Genomic DNA, 6,200 nt, shown 5'->3' on the forward strand with positions numbered 1-6,200 from the left:
TGATTGTGGGATCAAGCATCAGATTCCATCACACCTTATTGCTGGTGCAGGGGGAGCCCAGGATCATAATCCTTGCATGGCAAATAGCAAGCTCCTATGGCTGGGAGCCTGTCAGCTGCTCCAGGTTCCCAGCTGTGGGGATATACCATGCCTCCCCCTAGGCTGGGAGACATCAGATGATCTGGTATTCCAGACACAGAGACACACCATGCGCCCCTGAAACTGGAACCCCCTTCAGCTGATCCAGGCTCCCAGCAGTGGGGCATGTGGTACATCCCTGTGGCTGGGAACTCAGATCAACTGACAGTGGTCCCATCCACAGGGGCACATCCCACAGCTGGAAGTATTAGCCTGGTGTAACAAGTGGGTGTCCCAGGGCTGGTCTAAACATAAACCCACCCACTTGTCTCTGGTCAAAGCACCTGCCTACTTTGCCCAACATGCCTTAGATTTCATAGATTTCATAGACATTAGGGCTGGAAGGGACCTCGGAAGATCATCGAGTCCAGCCCCCTGCCCAAAGGGCAGGAAGTCAGCTGGGGTCATAGGATCCCAACAAGATGAGCATCCAGTTTCATCTTGAAGGTGTTCAATGTAGGCGCTTGAACAACCTCTGGTGGCAGGCTGTTCCAGACCTTGGGGGCTCAGACAGTAAAGAAATTCTTCCTTATGTCCAGCCTGAAACGATCTTGTAGTAGTTTGTGACCATTCGACCTCGTCATCCTTGGGGCGCTCTGGTGAACAAATGTTCCCCCAGATACTGGTGGTCGCCCCTGATAAACTTGTAGGTGGCCATCAGATCACCCCTGAGCCTGCGCTTTTCCAGGCTAAAGAGCCCCAGGGCTCTCAGCCTGTCATCGTAGGGTCTGCTTCCCTGACCTCTGATCATACGCGTGGCTCTTCTCTGGACTCTCTCAAGCTTCTCCACATCCTTTTTGAATTGTGGAGCCCAAAACTGGACGCAGTACTCCAGCTGCGGCCTCACTAAGGCCGAGTACAGGGGGAGAATGACGTCCCGGGATTTGCTTGAGAAGCATCTATGGATGCAAGCCAGCGTTTTGGTCGCTTTACTAGCCGCAGCATCGCACTGCAGGCTCATGTTCCTCTTGTGGTCAATGATGACCCCCAAGTCTCTTTCTTCCATAATGCTAGCCAACATAGCACTGCCGAGACTATAAGGATGCTGCGGGTTTTTTTTCCCAAGGTGGAGAACCTTGCATTTATCGGCGTTGAACACCATCAGATTCTCATCCGCCCACTTGCTGATCCTGTCCAGGTCAGCCTGGATCATCCGCCTGTCTTCTGGTGTGGATGCTTTGCCCCAAAGTTTGGTGTCATCGGCGAACTTGGCCAGTCCGCTTCTGACTCCAGTGTCCACATCATTAATGAAGATGTTGAACAGTATGGGTCCAAGGACAGAGCCTTGGGGGACCCCACTGGTCACAGGACACCACGATGAGTGACTTCCATCAATTACTACCCTCTGGGTCCGACCCCGGAGCCAATTTTCCAGCCAGTGGATCGTGGAGGACCCAAGGCGATAATTGGCCAGTTTCTCCAAGAGACGATCATGGGACACCAGATCGAAGGCTTTTTTGAAGTCAAGATATATGACATCAATCTCATCTCCCTTGTCCAGGTGATAGGTCACCTGGTCGTAGAAGGAAATGAGATTGGTCAAGCAAGACCTACCCGCAACAAACCCGTGCTGGCTATCCCTTAAGATGTTGGCATCGGCCAGTCCATTAAGGATGGCCTCCTTAATAAACTTTTCTAAGATCTTCCCCAGGATAGAAGTCAGGCTGATGGGCCTATAGTTAGCCGGATCCACTTTCCTCCCTTTCTTGAAGTTAGGCACCACATTGGCCTTCTTCCAGTCTTCGGGCACTACACCAGAGCGCCAAGAGTTTTCAAAGATCCCTACACCAGAGCTCCAAGAGTTTTCAAAGATGATACAACAGAATGATGTTAACAAGGTGGGAGGCTGCCCATTTACTTGCTGTAGTGACAAAGGCCTATGTACGCAGCTCTGACCACCCCTGTATTGTCCCATTCCTTGCAGATGTCACCCATGTTCCTCCAGTGTCGCACACTGGGACCTGAGCTCTGGAGTCTCATATGGGACTTCCAGTCCCCACTGGAGCTTGCGGTCCCAGTGCCTTCTCACTGGGCTTTCAGGTGTCCTTCACTTGGGCCTCCAAGCCCCATTCCAATTCTGGGCTCCAAGTCCCATTTCCATTTAGGGTTCCCAGCCCCATGCTGGGCTCCAAGCCTCACTCTGGGCTCTGAGCCCCATATGCCCCACAGTGGTCTTCATTGTATCCCCTGCCCTACACTGGGCCTCAACAAACCCTTTATCTCTTTTCCCAGGAGCTTCTCATATAGCACCCCAAAGGCTCAGGGCCCCTTCCCCCTGGAGCGTCACTCCTAGCTCCTATGTGCAGCCTCAGAGTTCATGGTGAATCTTGGCACTGCCCAAGGTCCCTTCCTGACCTGGGGCTGTGCCTCAGAACTTCCCCTAGCCTTTCCCCTCCATGGGATCACCTGCAAGGCAGCGGGGGCTGAGGCTTTCTGGTGCCCCATGCTCTCTCTTCAAAGGGGAGGCCCTAGGCATGGCATTTCCTGGAAGCTGTCCTGTCACAAGCAGCCCCACCACACCATCCAACCGCAGCAGAGTGTAGTTTAGGTCATGCCCAGGACCAGGAGCCTCTAGCTATCCCCTTAGCTCCTGCCCATACATCCAAGGTGTCCAAGCAGCAGCTCAGCTCGTGGTGTCTCTCCAGCTGCCGGCAGCAAACTGTTGCCGACTTGCTGTTCAGGGCCCTGCTCTTATAAGGGCCAGTTGGGCCCTGTTCCCAGTTGGGCCATTGTGCCTAACCAGTAATTGCCACCAGCTGCAGACTACCTGGCTGCTGCCTACGTACCTGCAAGTAACAGAGCACCCAGTTTTCTGTTACACCTGGCCACACATTCAATTAATGGCATGAAAGGAACCAGACACAAAGCTTTTACACATTTAGTCGTTGTTTTATCACACAATTAATTGCATGAATGTGTGGCCAGGTAACAATAGAAGACATGATTAACTGGTTAATCATGTCTTATGTATAATGTGTATCAGTTGCCAGGATTCTTAACCAGGATTCTTAATCCTGTTTGAGAATCACTGGCCTAAAGTCAGGCAAAAGGCAGGGCAAGGTGGCATCCTAGGGCATTTATATATGCCCTCTGGGGGAGAAAGGGAGGTGCTTTAATTAGAGTGGCTCTTGGAGCTGCTCAAATTAAAGAGCCCAGAATGTCTTTTGTATCAGTGTTCCTGTGCTTCAAAATAGCAGTGGGGGTGCTTTATCTGAAGCTTGTCAAATTAGCATTAATTTCTGCACTCCAGCAAATTTGATTAATCGACTGTGCTCCGACATGCTGTCAGAGCAGCCTCTCTGCTCATATATAGGCACCCATAGACACTAACTCATTCAGGGAGGCATGGACTTTTATAGGCAACAGCCTACTTCCTCAGATGCTATGATTGGATTTGCAGAAAGCAAGGGTTCTAAATAAAAAGGAATTTAAATATAAGTGTAGAAAAAAGGGGAGGAAAGGATAGGGAGATACAGCACTTCTGAGAAAATTGTGTTTTACTTAGATCATTAGGGATAAACAGGCAGTTAATCCACTGAGGGATATAGGGTTAATACAAACTAGTCCAGATAATGAGATAAGAATCTATAGTCTCTGCTGAGACCATACGTGAACAATTCAGTCTGTGGATGATTTCTTGTTCCACAATTTCATGTTCAAGTTGTTTTTTAAAGGTTTTGTTGATTAAGAACAGCTCCTCTGAGGTCAGTGATGAAATGTCTAGGGCAGTTAAAGTATCTGTCATAGGCTTTTGTGTATTTCTGGAATTAATATCAAATTGGTGTCCATTCATTCTCTCACAGTGATGGCTCTGTCTGTCCAATGCAGACTGCAGAAGGGCACAATAAGCAGGTGATGACATATGTGACAGTGGCAAAGGAGATGGTGAATGAACCCTGGATTTATAATCAGTGTTGTTTGGTCCCATGATTATGTGTTCTGTGTTTATGAAGGGGCACAGCTAGCATTTGGGTCTGTTGCAAGGCCCATGGCTTGGTGAGAACTGGAGTTAAGTTTGTGGTCAGGGGACTGTCTGTAAGCCAGGACAGGCTTGGCCCCCAAGGCTATATTGAAATGGTCATCATTTTCCAAGAGGATTTGGAAGTCATTAATAAAGTGTCCAAAATGTTGAAGCTGAGGAATTATCAAGAAGGAAATAGTAAATAAAACAGAAAATATAATATTTGAACAGAACACAGCAGTCCACTCTCACTGCCTCCTGAATGAGTTGAGAGAACCTGTGGTGCCAAACAATGAAACTGTCTGGAGACATGAGTGAAGGAATAACAGGAAGGCAGCCCCACACTTGCCCAGATTCCTCCTGGCCAGAGCCTCCTTCTTGCTCTTATAAATGGCCAGTTTGGCCAGAGCAAGGAGGTGGTTGACCAGGAGGTCCCAGGGCTTGTTGTGGTCATGGAAAAGGAGTGCACAAAAGAAAAGGTGTGAGAAGTGCAGCCAGAACCCCAGCAGGAGGTTCTGTAGGAGGCAGAAGGGGTGGCAGCCTGGTGCACTTAAGGTAACCATGTGCTAGGGTCTCCCTCTGTTGGCAAAATAGGGAAGTGTCAGGGGTGACTGTAAAGCATTCCAGATACACACCCATGTTAATGGTTCCACGGAGGAGCCATTGGCTGAGGTCCCTGGTGGCTCATGGGATCAGGGTGGCATACAGACTTGTTCACTGGGGACTCTTGCCTCCACTCTCACCTAGTGTGTCTCACTGCTTGTTGGGGTGGGATATGAGGATGATATGATATAATGTGTGGAGCCTGAGTGTGTTCAGCTAGGGGCAATGGCTGTTCAGAGGCAGACCAGTTAGGTTTCTCCAGCCTACCAAGATGGTTGGTCAGGGAATATTGTGGAGTCTGCTGAGACAGTGGGCCCACAACTAGCCCTGGAGAGCTGGGGGAGTACCAGTGGGTGTGGACTTCCCTCACGCAGGACCTGGTCAACGTAGGTGAGGTCCATGGTAAACAGGGCAGCCTTTACCTCCTGGAGTAAGTGTGCAGCATGGGCAGCTCTATACTCTGGCTCCACCCCTGCATTGCATAGTCCAGGAGGTCCCTGATACAAGTGATGTTGGCCAGGATCATCCTCTGACGCACCCAGGTCACCTCCATCACTGACAGCTGCCAGTTTTTCAGCAGGAACTCAGTAAGGAGATCAGCACCCTGGTGACCCTCTCTGGGGACTTGGAGGCAGAGACTGCTGAGTGCTGAGGGAATTAGCAGAAGTCATTGCGGGACCCCTGGCACAGCTTTATGAGCACTCATGGTGCTCTGGTGAGGTGCCAGAGGATTGGAAAAGGGCCAATGTGGTCCCCATTTTCAAAAAAGGGAGGAAGGAGGACCCAGAAAATTATAGGCCTGTTAATCTTACCTCAGTCCTGGGGAAGCTCTTTGAGAAAATTATCCAGGTGCACATCTTCGAGGGGTAAGCAGGGGAGTGTATGCTTAGGGTCAACCAACATGGGTTCATTAGAGGCAGGTCCTCTTAGACCAGCCTGGTTGCCTTCTTTGACCAGGTCACAAAATCCTTGGATGCAGGTGTCACGGTGGATGTAGTCTTTCTGGACTTTAGGAAGGCCTTCAACACTGTCTCTCACCCCATTCTCATTAAAACATTAGGCGACTGTGGTGTTGATGCCTACACAGTCAGATGGGTCACCAGTTGGCTGGAGGGCCGCACCCAGAGAGTGGTGGTGGATGGGTCATTTTCGACTTGGAGGGATGTGGGCAGTGGGGTCTCCCAGGGCTTGGTCCTCAGGCCCGCCTTGTTCAACATCTTCATCAGTGACTTGGACGAAGGGGTGAAAAGCACCTTGTTCAAATTCGCAGATAACACTAAGATGTGGGGAGAGGTGGTCACGCTAGAAGGGAGGGACAGGCTGCAATTGGATTTGGACAGGTTACAGGGTTGGGTGGGTGAGAATAAGATGGGATTCAATACTGACAAGTGCAGAGTACTGCACCTAGGGAGAAAGAACCAGCAGCATTCCTACAGGCTGGGGAACATCCTTCTTGTCAGCACAGAGGCAGAAAAGGATCTTGGAGTCATTATAGACT

The 6,200-nt window shown here is 50.2% G+C and overlaps 1 protein-coding gene across 7 annotated transcripts in view; it reads left to right on the plus strand.

The window, feature by feature from the left end:
- Nucleotides 1–6,200, plus strand: part of LOC102563113 (sodium channel protein type 2 subunit alpha) — a 221,913-nt gene that overhangs the window by 103,554 nt on the left and 112,159 nt on the right. The window lies entirely within an intron of this gene.

Source organism: Alligator mississippiensis, chromosome 4, assembly GCF_030867095.1.
Source record: "Alligator mississippiensis isolate rAllMis1 chromosome 4, rAllMis1, whole genome shotgun sequence".
In the NCBI taxonomy this organism is placed as follows: domain Eukaryota; kingdom Metazoa; phylum Chordata; order Crocodylia; family Alligatoridae; genus Alligator; species Alligator mississippiensis.